The sequence below is a fragment of the Wyeomyia smithii genome, chromosome 2 (assembly GCF_029784165.1).
Source record: "Wyeomyia smithii strain HCP4-BCI-WySm-NY-G18 chromosome 2, ASM2978416v1, whole genome shotgun sequence".
Taxonomy (NCBI): Eukaryota; Metazoa; Arthropoda; class Insecta; order Diptera; family Culicidae; genus Wyeomyia; species Wyeomyia smithii.
The window spans coordinates 234,271,156-234,290,516 of record NC_073695.1 but is presented as its reverse complement, the minus strand read 5'-3'; the positions used below and the strand labels follow the sequence as shown (position 1 = coordinate 234,290,516).

At 38.7% G+C, this 19,361-nt stretch overlaps 1 protein-coding gene across 3 annotated transcripts in view; it reads left to right on the top strand.

Moving 5' to 3' along the window:
* The window catches only part of LOC129719488 (arylsulfatase B-like), a 28,100-nt gene that overhangs the window by 2,380 nt on the left and 6,359 nt on the right, over positions 1-19,361 (top strand). The window contains exon 1 of one of the 3 annotated variants that reach the window (XM_055670861.1): positions 11,390-11,646. The exons of 1 other annotated variant lie outside the window; for it this stretch is intronic. The gene's annotated coding sequence lies outside the window, so the exon portion shown is untranslated. Of the gene's footprint in view, positions 1-11,389; positions 12,086-19,361 lie in introns of those variants that run through there. One more of the 3 variants, XM_055670860.1, reaches the window with a different exon arrangement.

Here is a 19,361-nt window from a genome sequence, read left to right as displayed (position 1 = left end):
TGCAGCTTCTACTGAGATTGAACTTATCACAACACCTTTCAAGTTGTTTGGTTTCTCAAAACACGTTGTCGTTCATATATCATATGATACATATGGGTATTGCAGAAGAAAAAAAAAAAATTCATGGCATTCACATGCACATTTTCCAGCAATGGCAGTAAGTCAGCATGTTGAGTTGTTGAACAGGTTTTCTCTTGGGAACTCCTTCCAATAATGTCGTCTGTAATCAAGTATGCTTCTTGATAAATATATTTAGCCGAAAATCTTTCAGTATATCACGTATGTTAATGACGGGAAAATCAATTTTGCGTTACTTAATATATTTTTTGTCGTACTTCAGTGGTTCGCATATATCACACTGATCTTCGTCGATTATTCTATAGCAGCGATCATTATTAGGAAAACCTGTATCTTTCGACGGTGAAAGTTTCACGTTGATTAGTTTTGCTTCGAAAAAGCTGCGTAAGATGGTAGGCGAGAGAAGAAATTTAATTTTGGATACCCACATTAAAAATTAAAATGAGGTACCGTAAACTGGGGTAACTTTGATCACTTTTTTTTAATACATCTTAAATATTTTAAGAATATTCTGTATACAAAATTGTTTGATGTTTTTTAAATGAGTACTGGAATGCATTGAGCAAGATCCAGTTACTACTTTAAAACTTTAGCAACAATTCTTCTGTGTTTAAATATGTTCTAAAATTTTTACATAGATTGTAATTCATTTGAGGGCCATTCACACTCCACGTGCACAGTTTATATTGGTGAATGCACAAGATTCATACCTAACATTTAGAATACATTTGAACGACTGTCCACAGAGAGTAAGAGCGTCTAAAATCACTAAAAACTAGTCCACGTGGTTATGGCTATCCGATAGTCCAAAGTTGCATGTTATGTGACGTCTTAGAATGTGTCGTTAAGAAGGAAATAGGTAATACGCTATTGAGATTATTAGGACTCAACACATTGCTTTTGAAAAAAAAAATTGCAAAAATGCGAATGAAAATCATTGTAGGTATTAATATTTTATTATCTCAAGAACTAGCAACATGTTCGAAACGAAAAAAAAAATCACGTTTCGCAGTTTGAGTATCGCTCAAAATCCAGTTTATTTTCAATTTATATTTTAGCCTGAAAAACACTATTTAAATAGCATAAAATGCATGAATAGTAGTAATGTAGACATATTTAACCCGTAAAGACCCGGGACGGAACTTGTTTTTTGAAAATGCTGGTGAAAGATGATGAAAGATTTTTTCTAGCATGCACAGATTTGGAGAAAATCAAGTTTTTATAAGAACTCGTACTTTAGTGATTTCAAACTCGTTTTTCTCTAAATTTGTGCATGCTAGAATAAATATTTCAGCATCTTTGGATTCAGAAGACGATACTCTAGAAATATAGAACTTGAAAATTGAAGAGCCAAGTTGAAACCTACTGTGGAAGACTGAGAGAATCAGGTTTCCGTGAAAATACGTACTTTTGTGAATTTAAACTCGTTTTTCTCAAAATATTTGCATGCTAAAATAAATATTTAATCGCATATTGATTCAAGAGACCTTACTTCAAAAATGTAGAGCTTAAAATTTGAAGAACAATTTTCTTATTTGAATTCTTATGAAAATACGTAGTTCTGTAATTTTGTACTGAAATAATTTAGATACCCCAAAATTCACTCGAACATACCATATTTCATCCACCTGACATGATTTGAGACATGGAGCAATTGATACGTATGAAAATTCCCAGTGTTTGCTCAATTTGTTTAAAAAATTAGAAAAAAACACAAACATATTTGCGTCTCACGAAAATGGGGAGGGGTCCAGAGGGGTGGCACCTTTACCAAAACTTAGAGCAACTATTCCCCTTGCATAAAATTCCAACATTTTCAAGAAACAAGTTTCGTCCCGGGTCTTTACGGGTTAAACACAATCAGTTGATATTCCGACAAATTCCAAGTTCTACGAGCGCTTTTTATCACAAATTCAAAAAAGAGATAGTGTTATTAGCGCCACCACGGTTTACTGTACTAAAATCGCGAAATCACTGAAAGTGATTTCAAGCGTGGGTGTGCTCATACGTGTTTCAATATAATTGTTATTCGGATGGGTCAGAAAAACCTGTTGAAAGCAACGAAGAAAGTTTCACGTTGATTCGTTTTGTTTTGAATCATTAAAGCCGAAAGAATATATTTAATTTTGAATACCCAAATTTAAAATGCGGCTTTGTGAGGTACTAAAATCGTGGCTTAATTGATTATTCTAAAACGATTTTCAACCACGACATCGCGATTTACGACGCAAGTAAGAAAGAGATGCCAGATAATTGTTTTCGAACTAAGCACGTGCGGTAGTGGGTTGAATTTTACAAATTTTACGGTTCACTTCGGGCAGCACGCCAATTCAATACTGGGTCAAAATCGAGCGAATAAAGAAGGGTTTTGACAGCAGTTAGGTAGCTGCAAGGTCAAAACGAGGTGAGCTTGTGGGATAAAAAAACGTCTCTAGTAAGTAGGATTGCCACTTCTCCGTGTCTGGGAGGTATTTTTCGGCTCTCCGGCTGAACGCAAAATTTCTCCGGGCCAGTAAGGCTCCTAGAATACCACAAAAGATCAAAACAATGGTCGCAGTGGTCCAAATCTTACAAAAAAAAAGGCTCCTGGAAGGCATATGTCCAAAACGTAAACGTAAACGTAAAGCAGGCTAGAAACTCAAAAAAATAAGCTGAAATTCGTATAAAAATTAATCATTCATTATACTGCCGTTCCAATCATAGTAGTCCCATGTTCTATACAAATCTTATGCACGCTGGGACAACTATGCTTGGAAGGGCAGTATACGTATTAGCTTTTATCTTTCAAAGGCCAATATACACATTCCTCCCCGCTCCTCAATTTGAAAATCTTCGCGTCAGTTGGCAACTAAAGTCATAGTGGAATTTAGGATTGTAAGCTGAGGTTGACGATATTTTTATTTACGGAGTATAATCGCGTCTGACTCGGAACGGATGGCTGAATCATGAAATACGATGCCTCGCCAGTTATATTTAGTCATTATATTCAAGACGGCAACCCCGTTGCGAGATTAGGTATCGCAGCGCTAGTAAGGTAGCATATCGAAAGTGAATTACAACGAACAATCCAGATAATAATACGGAACGGAATAATCGGCAAGAATCTAGGCGTTCGAAAAAAAAAAAAAAACAACGATTATTGGGATCTTGGTATTTGAAATGTAAGGAGTCTCATCGAAACGTAGGTTTCCTGATTAGAGAGCTGCGGAAGTTGAATGTGAAGGTCGCAGCTAGGAAGTGCAATGACCGAAACGGGACAACGTAAATTCCGGGCAATAGATTCTATATTTTATTTTAGTACCCATCTACTACATTGGCGCCATGATCACAGCAAGCCAAAATCGCGAATAGACGTAAATTTTTGACGCGATTTAAATTTTACTATAAAAATTCGCAAATTATGTTCTTCGTGGTACATTTTCTTGATTACCAGCAGTGCAATGGTGTTTTATTGTTACGTGCTTGAGGTGTTGTCATTAAAGTGTTTCAGGAATAAAAAAAAATACCATCCCAGATCGATCTGGCATAATAACCTTCAGCGAAATAGTAGAAACAGGCGTTCGTGGTAGCATCAGAGACCCACGTTTGGTAGTATTTCTAGATCAGAGTCGAGTTGCTTTGGAACAAAAGCCTTTCCAGTAAAAGTGGCAGTGACAACAGTGAAAAATTTGGAAATCAAAAAGGTTGACCACCATCATTTCGTCGCTGTCGCTGCAGGCGTTCAAGGTCAAAGCATGTTTGGTTTCGATTCCAATAGCAGTTTGGGTCCGAACGTCGACAAGAACGGAATTCTGGATGGTGAGTTCGTTCCAAGTGATCGTTCACAAGCGAAGGGAGCCATTAATTTTGCTTAAGAAACAGGGAATATACACACACTCTTAGCATATATTGAACTCAAATATATTTCCTAATTCATATTCCTTTCAGAGAACGAATAATGGCGCTATAACCATAAGCTAAAAATGCTAGAACTAGAGTTAGTACTCAAGTTCCAACCGTAACAGTTGAAGCGAGTAAAGGCGCTATATCCTTGGTTTTTTAACCCGAACATAAGGAGATTGGTCAACAAAGGAGTGTGCTTTCTTAGCTTTGTCACTCCAAACGAATCATATTACTTCTTACATACGGATCGATTGGTACGGATTGTCCCCGTTCTTAGATTATATTGTACTAGTTGAACGTTCCCGGCGATGCTCGGGATCGAAAGTTTGAAAATTAGGAATCATTTTTTATAATTCATTGCATTATTAGCACAACTCACTTCAAAAATATTTCACATCTTATACGTCCAACATCCCTTAAAGTACTTTAACATTCTGAGAACGCATAGAACGGAAATACCCATATTGGATTGTATTTTGTGATTTGGGGATGTTTTACAGAAACAGGAAATCGCCATTTCGGATTTCAAAATGACGTATGGAGTTCGGAAGTATTGAATGGTTGGCCAAATACCACTTTAGATTATTTTCCTGAAACCAGAAGTCGTTATTTTGGAAAATGTTATGTGGGGTCATCCCAGTTCCGAATATACCACACTCGGGTGATAACCGGATATTCGTCAATCGTTCACAGTAAAACCTCTTTTTATGTAACTTTTAGAAGAAAGAAATCAACGTAAGAAGAATTTAGCGTGACCATTCATGCTTAGTTCTCTTCTATAATCATATTCAAAGAGATAACATGTGAATTTTTATAACGAAAATGTTTGTTGGTATCCAAGGATCACGTCTGAGAAGAAGTTAACGTTTTAATCCACATAACTACGTGGAAATTAAAAAAAAAAGATTAAACCAATGAAATGCGGCCTTTCTACCAGCCAAATGTCCCAAAATCTAGTTCTGGTAAAAGTAAAAAAGTATTTCGAATCTCGTAATGTGTTACTATTCACAAAACTACGAAAACATCAAAAATGTTATTTTTTTCTGCTCGACTCGCACCAAATTAAAACATAAATTCCTCTACTAGAAAATATTTGTAGATGTTGAAAGGAACAACGAACATTTTATTGAAAGAAAAAAAAAATTTACATGCGAATTGAGCTCATGCTTAAAAAGTCAAAATTTTGCATGTATGCATGTATTTTATATGTATAAAAAATAAAAAAGAGTATTTTAATGTGTTTTTCTGTTTACAGAAAATCATCTTCAAACATACGTAGTTTTCGAAGTAATATCTCAACTTTTAGCAAAGAGATACCCATTATTTTCCTCAAATGTTTTTCCTGAACATTAACAAACATTTCAATGTAGAACAATTACATATCATAGCTTTGAATTTTGATTTAGAGGCAAATTTAGCACAGAAAGTCATAATTTTGCATGTTTTACGTAGTTTTGTGAATAATATCTCAATTTTTAGTATTTAGACAACTATTATTGTTTCTCAAATGTCTTTCCTGAACATCAACGAACATTTTCATGTTAAAAAACCTACATGTCACCGCTTATTATTTTTGATTTAGAACGATTCAAAATGTTCTGTACACCTAAAAGACTGAGGGAATAATATCAATAAGATCAAGCGTTACGGAATTCCATAGTAGATTATGTTGCGCTACACAGTAGGCCTGGTCGTTGATAAGAAAAATGCATGGAAACCATTTTTTTTGAATGGTGCAATGGCTGTGTTAGTGTAGACTAGACTAGACGGCGTATTTCTTTCCTACATACACCATACACACACGCTTACCACATAGCGAAAGATTTGGTTAAAACGACGCGATTCATGTAAAAAAAATTTCTCGAATAGTTCAATTACATATTGTAATTGTAAGCAAATTCTTCAAACTCATTTATGGTTTGGAAGCACTACTGTCAGTTTGTTAAAAAAAATTCAAAATGGAGGCTCGAGTTCAGAGCATTTCCAGGTGCCAAAAACTTTGCCTATGTAAGCCATTTTGTTCAACTTTGAGCTTGTTTCTGTGCTGTACTGGGTCGTTGGTAAAGCGTTTAGAGTTTTTATAATGAATTTGAGGAATGCCCTAACAGCGGTCGTACATAATGCTCCGGTGTAAACGTGTCTTCGGCCTTGGTGAGCTTTGCTTATCTAAGGATTATCGGTGTATTGTGATTTCCGAGATGCACCAAATCATTATTTCGGAGACTGTATGCCCGTTGGTTCTTTTGAGCACGCTACGATTCAGAGTAGGTTTCGTTCGTTCGATAAACATCGTAATTATTCAATCGCGACAAAGACAAACCCTGCATGGATGCCAAATCTATTCCTGTTTTGCCGGTTCCCTTTCTTCCTTTTTTTCTCTTTAATGAAGCGGGTGTTTTGGATTTTTCGTTAACCAGTGGTCGGCACGCTCTTGTTAGCTTTCGGAGAAGGCAGTTCAGTTTCGCGCGCGGTATTTTGACTGCGCTCAGTGTGACCATCTTAATACAGCGCTCTATCGGTTATTTGAGCTGGTACCAGTAGTTTGCGTAGTTTGCGTTCGGCGTGCGGTTGTTGCGTTTTACGAAATCCATTCGTTTCTAGGTAAATTTGAATCAAGTTCACGGCATTTACAGCGAAGTTTGGTTAACGATTGGTAGGATGCCGAAGATAAGGGAACATACTTAAATGACGTAGAATTTTTTAATGATTTTAAGCCCCCTCCCCCCTCGTAGCATTTGGTCACAAAACCTAAACCCCCTCTGAAAAAAAAACGAAGCATTCGAATACCCCCCCCCTTCTCCGCTTCTGAAAAAACGTACAGAAATACGTGCAGTCAGGTTTTTTACGCGGATTTTTTTACGAGGTTTTTTTACGCGGATTTTTTAATTAACGTGGTTTTTTACGCGGATATTTGAATTAACGCGGTTTTTTACGCGATACCGCGCTATTTCAAAAACTTTTTCGCGAATTTTCGAATTAACGTGGGTTTGGAACCAGAAACGTTTGAGTGTTTATCTAGTAGAAGACTTAGTCCAAAAAATACCCACCGCCCTCCGAATGATCCGGAATGACCGTCAAAGAGGACCATTTTAAATACTGGTTCTAGAGCGTCTCGGATTTTTTAAGCCCTTCTTGCTGGTTCACTTTACGCGGATTTTTGAATAACGTGGAATAAACCCGACTGTAGAAACATACATACAAAAAATACTTGTCTAATTCAATTTATTTACAACTTATAGACTCGTGACTGCATCTTCTGCTTTGAAGGGCTTGTGTTTCGGTACAAGGAGTAAAGATGTTTAAACAACTTAGTATGATCCATGTCTGCAGAAAACACAGAAACTATTCCGGAAATGAAACGAGTATCTTGTAATTTTCACTATTAAAAGCCACAAAAAAGCAACGATTTTTGTATTCAAAACAGATTGTGTGTTTGGAAATCCAAGTGATTGTTTATGTAGCAGAGCTTTTAGAAGATTTCAGAATGCCACAGATAAAAACATTTCGACAGATCTCGCTGCAATACTTTGTGCTATGTTTTAGTGTATTTTTAGAATACATTTTTCCTGCAAAAAAATCAGTCTTTAAAAAAATGCTACGTCGATTTTACTACCACCCGCCCTCCACCCTTGTCACAGTTTGTCACAAAATGTTGATATCCCCCCTCCCCCCATAAATGCTACGTCATTTAGGTATGGTCCCTAACTAGATCGTGGCGCGGTTCTATTTATATCGTCTCCTGGTGGCCGGTTGCCCAGAGACCGAGAAGTAACCATATCGTGCGCGAATTTGTGTAGAAAAGATCGCACCATCAACCTCGATGGATCCAGATCAATTATTTTCCACTAACACTAATTGCTTCCTTTGATACTTGTGGATGATGCAGAGGATTCCTCGGTCTCTAACAGCAACAAGTATTAAATTAACACTCCCGATATCCCTTCCTCTATTGATCTGCATTGGGCGTGGCCAGCTACGTTATTGACCAGTGAAAAGAAAGATCACCAGGAATTGTACACTGAAAATGGCTTGCTACTCCTAGGCACCATTTTGACGGTTCTTTGTGCAATTTCAGCTGATTCTGGTCAATCGCGGGCAACACACGGGCGATCAAATATGCTATGCTATGCTATGAATTTGAGGAATGCCCTAAGGTATTTATCAACCTTTTGCTTAGATTTCAAGGAAAACTCCCGGTTGGCAAATTTACGGGGCGAATAGAAACAACGCCATAGTGAATATTTTCACACAAAATCAAAAATTTGAGAAATGCAATCACATTTTCCATGTAAAATGATGTCTGAACCAGGTTTTGTACATTCTCTGCTCGTTTGGTCAGGACTTACGAACAAAAAGACCCAAAAAAGAAACAAAAAACCGGATTCCCTCTGTCTGATGTAAACCGCAAGAATATCATACAGAAAAAACTGTCCCTTCGTCAAGCTGCCACGAAATATGGAATCATCTTTCTCAGCTACCATCGAAAGCCAATCCAGCAGACAACCAAGTTATTAGCCAAAAAACTTCACAAAAATTTGATTTATTTACTGAGTGATGTCTGACATGATTACATGAATTGACAAACCCGAAACCCCAAAGAAACGGCCCATGAGTTCTACCAGCACAAAGTGTTACTGGACGCCGTTTCTAGACAAAGTACAAGAAGACCCTGAATCGGTAGAAATGCTTGACTCAACTCCGAGTTCTTCCGTTCCTAATGAGGATTCTGTTGGGACATATTCATAAAATAAGATGGCATACATGTTTACTTCATGTCTTTTTGCATCATGTTTTTTTGCATCTCATATCAATAACGATGATGTAATTGTTTTTTTTCTTCAGAGTAAAATTCAAATCTTTCATCAGAACAAGAAAAACGCACTCGACTGATGAGTGTTTCTATTCGCCCCATTGTGCGTTTTTTCCGTGATGCAATTTGATGTGGAAACCCCTTCAGGAAAAAATGTACAGGCAGGAAGACTTCTTCCGCCTGTTATTGGTAGAAAAAAGTTGGAAACAATATTTTATTAATATTTATTTTTTAATATTGCTGTTAAACGGTGAGGAAGTCGGTGGCGCTGAAAGGAGCAGGATATGATAGGCGAGGTGAAGAAAGCTGTTGAAAAGCTAAGAAAGTTCAAAACAGCTTGGAAGGACGGCCTTCCTGCTGAACATTTCAAAATCGGGAACAAACAACTGTATCGGACCATCCATCAAATCAGATGTAAATCAGGCATAAAGGCCGCCACCTGGACTGTAGTAATTATCGAGACATAACTGATTTTAATACCGTGTACAAATTCTCTCCCGCATCCTGCTCCAAAGACTGACGCCATTGCTGAAAACTTTTGTTGGAATACCAAAGTGGTTTTCGAGAGGGACGCGCTACTATGGACCAAATGTTCACCTTGCGACAAATCCTTGATAAGTTTTGAGAATGCAACTTGCAGACTCCTCGACTATTCATTAACTTCAGGGCAGCGTACGACTCAGTTGAGAAGAATGAGTTGTAACGGATTGTGCTCGAACATGGTTTTTTGCATTCTTGACGGTTCCACATCATGCGTCAGGATATCCGGTGAGTTATCAGTCAAACTAGAGAATGGTGTTTCGAGTAGACGCATCAACCATGAAGTGTACCAGCGGATACAAATATATATACATATATGGCGGATACAAATATATATACATATATATACAATATACAAATGTTAAAGGTGACTGGAGGATTGCAGCCCAAGACCGAGTGACATGGCGATGCATTCTGGATTCGGCACTGGATCGATAATCGGCATAAAATAAATATAAATATAAATAAAATATAAATATAAATAAAATAAAATCCCATCAATCTCAAGATAAATTATGATTGACCTTGAATAGCACTTCACAAAATTACACATATATCTTCTAGTATGTACTTAGCTACACATAAATCTGAAGGCTGTGATAAACCGTTTCGAACGAAGAATTTCGTAGCTAAAGATAAAGCGAGATAGACATATTACTACCTCAGGAAACTATCGCGTGTACTCCAAGGGACGTTGATGATTTGATATGTTATACCTGTACACTTTCTAATAAACCCCTGGTTTACCACCTACAGGTTCAACATTTTCAGAACCTAGACACGTCTATTAATGGTGTCAAAAAAGGCAATAGGTTCAATCTATATTACCATAATGGTACAATGTCGCAACTAGTTTTTTTTTCACTTTGAAAAATTCTAATTTAATGTTTAAAACTAGAGCTGCAAGAACAGCAGGTTCTACATATAGATTCTAAACTTACCAAAGCAATTAACTTCATACTAAGCGCTAGGCACAACTGCTATGCGTATTTTAAAAATTAGCTCCAATTATTGCGTATTATTGGGAGGTGAAAATCAATTTAAGACGACAGCTTGTTTGAGGATCGATAAAAGCCTTTTCCCGTATCAATTGGTGTCATAATTTGGGGTCTATTTAGAAGACACTTGTTCATCTCAATATTTCTAGATTCCACTGGGCTGAAAATCTTTTGACATCAAAAAACTTTTCAATGTGGAATTCGACTGTTTGACAGTACGAGTAGGTGGAATAATTAATACCAATCGTTTCATCGGTCTAGACCTCTAAGTCCACTAACGTTTTGGCAGTAAACTTTACTGTATTGAAGCCGGACAGGCTTACATTTCTGCTCCATAACTACAAGCAAGAATTTACTGACCTTTTTAATATGTTTTGGTAGAGTTCTTCGTAATAGAAGTAAACATTTCTTCGGATCGTATTTGGCGTACAACGCAATAGCTGTAAGCCACCCTGTAACCACCTCTTACACACATTCTACTATCGTCAATTCCACTAAACCAACCAACAACGATTACCTACGCGCCAAGCTTCAGATGCACGTGTAAAAGTTTATTGCAACCCATAAATATGATATTGTGTGCTTTCTATACTATTGAAACAGGTGACAGGTATAATTTAAATTTATTCCCACGGAGTTGTTTACGCGCTCACTCTCAATAATGCACATTACCTCTTACTGCTCTGAACCTAGTGCGAAACTATTGCAACATTAACTCTGCAACGATCGATACTGAACCTATGAAAAGTGAGACGACTCTCTTCTTAAAAATAAGCTAGACCAGCGGAGAATTTAACGCTTAAGCTGTGTCTCGATCGCGTTTTACTCCAATCCTGACCTACCGGCAAGGGATTTTCCTTTCGAAGTGGTCAAGAATCGAGCCGCAGAATGCGGCCTACTGCGCCACACACTAACCGGACTCCTTCAAACTGGTCCACATCAGTGTGAACAGGCTCTCCCGCTCTAGGGACCGCGCGAAGAAGTAGATCGACGAAAGCATGCATCGTTAGCTTTTCAGAACGCCGATATTTGCTCCAAGTGTACATATGCGGAACCAAGCTTCGTCAGTCGGGTTTCGCACGACGTAGTGAGAAGTTCGCACTATCGTGAACGCGGTGAAGACGAGAGCAACTGACTCAAACGATTCGCTTCCAGGACCGTCATCGGTTCTTGCCATACAATAAATTTATTAATTTAAATTGTGTATGCGTTGTGCCCGGTGTTTCGGTTGTTGGGGCCGCTAAATAGAACGATATCGGTTTGCGTGTGCTTCCTTGACCAGGAGACAACGATCTTAGTGGCTGCGAGGAGACACTCGAAAACATCTGACGCGTTCAGGTATAGTTTGCCTTACTGATCCACGAACAGCCGGTTGTGTTAATCAGTGTGCGATAACCAATAGACACGACAGGCGGCGGCGGTAGAATTTTCGGAGACGCACGTGGAGGCATGACTGCGACCAATACTTATTGGGAAGCTATTTGAATTGTATCGTTCCAGTCGTTTTATCGTTTTTAAAGATTAATTTAAAGTGCCCCATTGAAGGCACTGATTCAGTTCACGATTTGTCTGCGCTCTGTTTAGTTGATTGTCTCGTGATCCTTATGCGGCAAACGCAACGGAGGTTTATCTCTTGTTAGAGGTTCACTGCAGGCTACTGGCACGCGAGTTGCACGAGATAGTAGAAGTGGAACTGGCGCACCATAATCGGAACGAACAGCGCGTACGCTGAGCTGTTTGGAAGGAAGATTTAAAAGTATTCGCAGAATTTGACACAGTGAGTACGGCTGCCAGTGAACCACGCGAGTGATGGTAAACATAAGGTTCATTCAACTCGGTTAATAAGTATGCTAGGGAAAATGGGCCACTAAAAATATTTACCGATGTATAATCTTGATATGAAATGAATATTAAGACATCTCTGCCAGAAAAGTGTAGTAATCGCTGTGAAAAACGAAGTTTTTAAGAGGTCAACGAGCTGAGCATTTTCTGCATTTTTGTTTGTGTCTCCGCCAATCTCATGGACTTTTTCCGTAAACAGTTGGACACAAGTATAAGCATTATGTGTTTAATAAAGAATGAAAAAAAGCTCTATCTCTGGGAGTTCATGGCCATACTGGACCTCAGCCTCTAAACCGAGTTGGCGCGAAATTCGTCACTTGAATATGAGATCACACCAATAGGTGAATTAATGCGTGTTTTTCATTAATGATGTTAATTAAACAGATAAAGCAATAAGAGGTCGTGCCCACTAGAGGAGTTCCGGCGCTAAGCACTCTGATAACCTTATCTTTAGTTGAATACAATGCTAACATTTGCACGTGACAGTTCGGAATATTTCACAGCAGTCTTTTTGGAGGTTCGTTTCACGGGCAGTAGAGTCGATTGTCATGTAGCAAACTCGTTCGAATCCGGACACTGCAGAAATGCTGCATGTGTTTGGCAAGGCGATTATCATATTCGTGAAAAACAATTCTGGAACAACGACTCCTTGGGTGACGTTTGTTTAGACTGGTGAGATCGGTCTTAGGAGTTTTTTCTCTCCATATTTTGGCACTTGTGCCATAAGGTAAAAATATCTGAGTCGGCACTTCTATGATTGGTTTGTACACTCTCGTTATCGTACAGCGAGATAACGTCAGGTTTTCTTAGTTGATGCCATTTTTAAAAAATGTCAGTGTATTTTGTTTACATTTGTGAGGACATATTAAACATCCAAGTTTTGCAAAGTGGATGTAATTATGAAATACGCAAAATGAACAAGAACCGAAAAGTGTGACATTTAAAAATGATCCCAAATAGTTTCTGTTGAGTTCAAGCTTCGGAACGCTCTTTTCATTAAACGCAACCGATACTTTTTCATGAAATCCAACTTCACAATCAAGAACGTCCACCATGAACGTCGACCGTGATCCCGTTAGTATGGACAGAAAAAGAAGAGGAGGTGTACTTATAGCCGTCTCCAAACGCTAGAGTTCAACTGAATCAGTAACAAAAGCAATTTTTATTGATAGTGATAATAAACAAAAACAAAACGTTGTCAATAATGGGTTAACGTGAACGGTGGTACTATGTGTCTTGGTGTTTTTCTTTTCGTATCGGCTTATCAGGTCGCAGAAAGGTTGATCTATTCTGATTGTGCCTGGGTGTCTGCTGTATGCTACACATTTATTATTAGTAATATCACTATTGAGATTAGGTGATAAGCTTATTCTTTATCCGTGCACGTGTGAATGGTTTTCTCACCCTTACTATTACGCTAATTGGGTTGTTTAGCTATATCAGATTTTTATATCATCTGAAAGATATGCATTTTCTAAGTAAACGTGATTTAAAAAAAAAATACTATCGTTGTCCTTCGCTTTTTAAATCACGATTTAAAACTGCTCGAAATCTGCTCGAAATCGGTACAATGACAGTTCGCCCGCATACCAACTGTCATCGTAGCGATTTAGAGCGAATTTTTATTCTTCATTTAAAAAATCGAAGGATAATGATATAAAGTTTCAAAAAATCACGTTTTGATCAGAAAATTACACTCTTTCAGATGATATATAAAAATCTGAAATCCGTGAATAGCTAAACAACCCAATTGTGCTACTATAGCTGTCATAAGAGAAACTTTTTTGGCAAGATTTATTTCAATTTATTTGTCATCAATCATCAGTAGACCATAATAACATCATTTTTAACTTACTAACCTTGAAAAATATTAATTTACTAGTCTTGAACAAAATATTCTCATAAGGTTAGTTTCCTTTATTGTTACATCAATTGATTCACAATATTGGTTATAAAATGGCATTATTCTATTCAGAGGTTTGTTTTACTCATGGATACTGTTGTAAAACAAGTGTCTCTTTCTTAGAGAACGAATGGATTGCATGTAAGCATGTGAGTTCCAATTCGCCAAGACTTCTGTTTACTTTATAAGAGTTTAGTTTAAAAGAGCTACCATTAAAAACTCTCGGCGCTTTTGAAGTCCATCCAAATTTATTTATATACAACGTGACTCATAAGAAGGTAAAGGTAGAATGGTCCAACCTAGCTTTCGTAGAGCATATGATAAACTTACTTTTGTGCTGATTCGATACGGTTTATATGTGTATCATGATATGGTGACCAGACTATGCTACAATATTCAATATGATTATCTCTCGACGGGTGCAGCGTATGTTTTAATTGTGGATGTACCTTTGAAGTGCAAACTGAATCTTTAAATAAATCCGAGCTTATTGTTTAACTGTTAATGGTCAACGAGGGTTAATTTGGAGTCGAGCATAATTCTCAGATCTCTTACATGACCGCTCCTTTCGACTGTATTCATGTCTATAGTGATTGCCTTTTGTCTTATGCTATGTTTCCTGATATATTTTTGAGTTCAGAATTTCAAGGAAAAGTCCCGCCCAGTTTTGTTTTTTATTAAATAATTTTGAACATTCCAAATTCATTGATTCCTTGCGATTTATTTATAGTCTTCAAATGCACGACGAATCGGCCATAAATAAGGTCAAAAGATCAAAAAAAAAAAAAGGTCAAAGAAAATCGTTTGATATCATTGGTTTTATCGGAATGACAACACTTTTGGCTTCTGTACATCACCTCTATTCTGAAAATATCCACATTGGGTGGTATTCGGTCATTTTCAGCTGTTTTTCTGGCACCAATCTGATTCCGGAAAGACCCATATTGGGTGGTATACAATTATTTTGGTTGTTTTCCAGAAACTGATAGTGGTCATCTCTGATTTCAAAACGGGGTCTAGGTTCAATGTCTGGCTTCTATAAATCATCTTGATTACGGAAATATCCATATTGAGTAGTATTCGGTCATTTTCGACTGTTTCCTAGAAGTTGCCATCTTACAATTCAAAATGGTGTCTCAGGTTAATTTTTAGCTTCTTGCATCATCATGGCTCCGGAGATATTCATATTCGGGCCTCTGAGTATCATTCTGGTTAAAAAAACACCCATATTGGGTGGTATTTGGTCATCTTCGGCCGTTTTCCAGAAACCGGAAGTCGCCATGTTAGAATTCAAAATGGTGTCTGTGGTCGATTTTAGCTCCTGTGTATCATTCAGGTTCCGGATATTTTTTTCTCTGTATGCCTGAAGGGCACTGGGTACTGAAATGCCACTGCGACATTCTTGCTGATTGTCTTTTGTGGCGGGCCCCGATTGCTGTGCACAGGTTACGGATTGCTCGTACTCATTGATGGAGTAGAACTGTTTTGTTGTAAACCTGTACCCCAATTAGGTATAACATAGTTGATTAAACTAATTACCTGTTTGGCTTTAAAGCTCCACACTTGGTATGGAGTTAAAACGTAGCTTCCTAAGAAGTTGTACCTAGAGGAAGCAAGTGCTTCGCAAGAGCAAAGCAAATGCTCTGAACTCTCTGGTTCAGATTTGCAGAATCGGCAGGTGTCGTTCAACACTACGCCGATTTTCTTTAAATGATAAGAAGCGGGACAGTCTCCGGTGAGGAGTCCCGTGATTATCCGTAGGTCACTATGATTTAGACTAAGTAGGTTTCTGGCGGTTCCAGGGTTCGGATAGATAAACTGTTTAGCTTGTCTACAACCCTGTGCTTGTTGCCATTGGGATACTATTTCTAGCCCTTCCCAAGTTAGTAGTTCGCTTTCGATAGCGGAAATGGACGTACCCAGAAACGGCTCGGGGCCAACAAACCGCTGAGCTAATCCCTGTCTTGCTAGGTAGTCAGCGTGTTCATTACCCTCGACTCCGCAGTGTCCGGGCACCCAAAACAGAAAAACTGAATTCTGTCGGGAAAGTTCCCGTAGAGTTTCAATGCATTCCCAAACAAGTTTGGAAGCGCATTTGACGGACTTAAGTGCTAGTAGTGCTGCTTGACTGGCCGAGAATATACCGATTTTCGCATGTCTGTAGTTGCGTTGCAGACATATTTTTGCGCAGATATATATGGCATATACCTCTGCTTGAAAAACGGTGGGCCATTTTCCCAGGGAAAACGTTTCCCTGATACCGGGTCCGTATATACCAGATCCCGTTAGGGATCCCATTTTCGAGCCGTCCGTATAAAAAACTGACGATGCCAGGTGGAAGATTAGGCCTCCATTGTTCCACATAGAGCGGTTTGTTTCAATCACTCTATATGGAATATTCATGTTGATCCTAACGTCCATCCAGTCAGAGACTGTGGTTAATAGCAGAGTTAGTTTAAACTCCCTAAGTATGCGAAGGTGGCCGATTTGGTCCCCTTCAAGTATAGTTTTCCTGCTTTGCAACCTTAGAGCGCCAAGCTCTGCTTCCTTTTTCACATGAAGATGTAGAGGTAGTAGGCAAAGCATAGCTTCCATGGCAGTAGTTGGAGTTGTTCAAATAGCGCTGGTAACCGAAAGACATGCAAGTCTTTGAACTTTTTTGAGTTTGGCTTGCGCAGTCACTTCGTTCACCTTAAGCCACCACACTAGGGCAGAATAGGTGAATCTTGGTGGGCAATGGACCAGAGTGCCAAGTCTGGTTTCAGTCCCCAGGTCTTACCGAACAGAGTTCTGCAGGCCCAGATCACTGAGATCGCTTTCTTAGCGGCATGATCCAGTTGTGCAGACCAGTTCAGTTTCTTGTCCAGAACAATTCCGAGATATTTGACTTCATTGCTGAAGCCCAGTCTAACTCCATTCAGTATTGGAGGAGTGATGGAGAATGGAATTAGGACTGTTTTTAAGGGGTTTATGTTTAGACCCTCCTATAAACACCATGACATGGTGGTATTCAGAGCCGTTTGCATTCGGCTCGACAGAGTTGCGTCATCTTTACCTCTGACGATGAGGACGATGTCATCGGCGTATCCAATGACCTCGTATCCAAGCTGTGAAAGCTTGTTGAGAAGTGCGTCGACAACTAGTGACCATAATAAGGGCGAGAGAACTCCTCCTTGCGGGCATCCCTTGATCAGGTTCTGGATATAATCATTTTGGGTGGAAATCGGCCATTTTTGGCTATTTTCCAGAAACTGGAAGTTATCATTTTACCATTCAAAATGTTGTCTGAGGTCGATCTGTGGCTTCAGTGCATCATTACGATTTCGGAAATACTCATATAGGGTGCTATTTGGTCAACTTTCGCTGTTTTCAGAAACCGGAAATCGCCATCTTGGATTTTAAAATGGCATTTGAAGACATTTTCTGGTCTCTGGCCGTCATTCTGGTCCCGGAAACATCCGTATTAGAAACCGGAAGTTTCCATCTTAAATTTAAAAATGGCGTCTGGAGTCGAGTTTTGGCTCCTGTGCATCGACCATATCATTTTAGGCTGTTGTCCGGAAAACCTGGTTGAAATATCTGTTCAATTTGTACGGGAGACCTCCCTTCCCTTACAGAGTGTCAAACCACCATAGCGATGTGTGTTTGATTTGTGTAAGAGTCCTACCATCCAGAAGTGGGAGGGGTGTCGAACCATCATGAGAATATATTTTGCTTCCAAAAACCTCCACAGGCCAAATTTGGTGCCATTAACTTGATTATTTCTTGTGTAATGAAGAAATTTGGGTTACATTTGTATGAGCTCTCTCTCTCTCAGAAGAAGGGGGGGGGAGGACTGTCAAACCACCATGAAAATTTTTCTTGCTCTCAAGAACCTTAACATATCAAATTTGGTTCCATCTTTTTGATTATCTCTCGAGATGTGCAGAAATTTGTGCGTTTTTTGTTGGAAACCCCTCCTTTCCAGAAGAAAGAGGGGTGTCAAACTATTATGGACATATTTGTTACCCCTGAAAACATTCACCTGCCCAATATGGTTGTACATATTTGCTTGATTGGTTTTCGAAATGTGCAGAAATTTGTGTGTCATTTGCATCGAACCCCTCCCTTCCAGAAGAAGGAGGGGTGGCAAAACATTATAGACATATTTGTTACCCCTAAAAACATTTACCTGCCAAATTTGATGCCATTAAGTTGGTTAGTTTTCGAGATGTGCAGAAATTTGTGTTTCATTTCTGTGGGACCCCTCCCTTCCAGAAGAGGGAGAGGTCTCGAACTATCTTGGTAACCTTTCCCGGCCATATACAAAATTTCACGCCGATCGGTGCAGTATTTTCAGAACCTATATGGATCAGACAGTCAGATAGACAGACTTGACTGCATTTTTATTTTTTTTTTTGTTTTTATGAATCTGAGTTAGTAAATTGGCTAATTTAGGATTAATTTACCTTCTTCAAGATACAACAATTTAGTAGCTTCCGCTTTGTAAAGATCGATTACTGTGCCGTACAGTGGTCCAATAAGGAAAAAAGTGGAACTTGATACTATGGTGCCTTTCACCTTCACCCTAGCTTAACCCTCTAGTGCCCAAGTTAACTTCTAGACGGGCTTTGGTAAAATCACATCACATCCCGATCAGAAGAGCCGAGATACAAATAACATATTTTGATACAATTTTGTATTCTTCCATATAATTTTGATAACAAAATTGAATCTGAATGAGTTATAATAACAAAACCTGAAATGAAGTAGTTTCGAAACAAGTCTAACTAATTTTTCGTTTTTATCAAAACCTGTTGTTTCTAACAAAGTTTGTTATTATATTGTTCTATATACTATCTTATTTTGTTAGGAAGCTGATACATTAGTAACAAATTTTGATATGTGTTTGATACTAATGGAATCATTTCTGTTATTTTAACACCTAACGGGATCAAATTGTAAACACAGCCTGTAAGGTTTTTCTCGTAACAAACTAACAGCTTGTGTTACATGTTTGTTTTTTCTTTCTGATCGGGATGCCCTGCCAGTCGTTGCCACCCACGGTGAAATAGGTCTCGTCGTTCATCATCACCGCCACGTCGCGATTCGCCGGGAAAATGGACTTGACTTCAGACGCTGCCGATACGTCATTGCCTGCAGCTCCGAGACCAGTGGACGGAACTGCCGCTTTTTGTCATGAATGTCCATGTGCGCCTTTTTCACTGTTTTGCCGCATACACCAACCTCCCGGCCAAGCGCACGAAGCGATGTAGCCACTTTCCCTTGGTCTTCCTCTTTAGCTTCTTGTCGCTCAAGCTTGACCGTC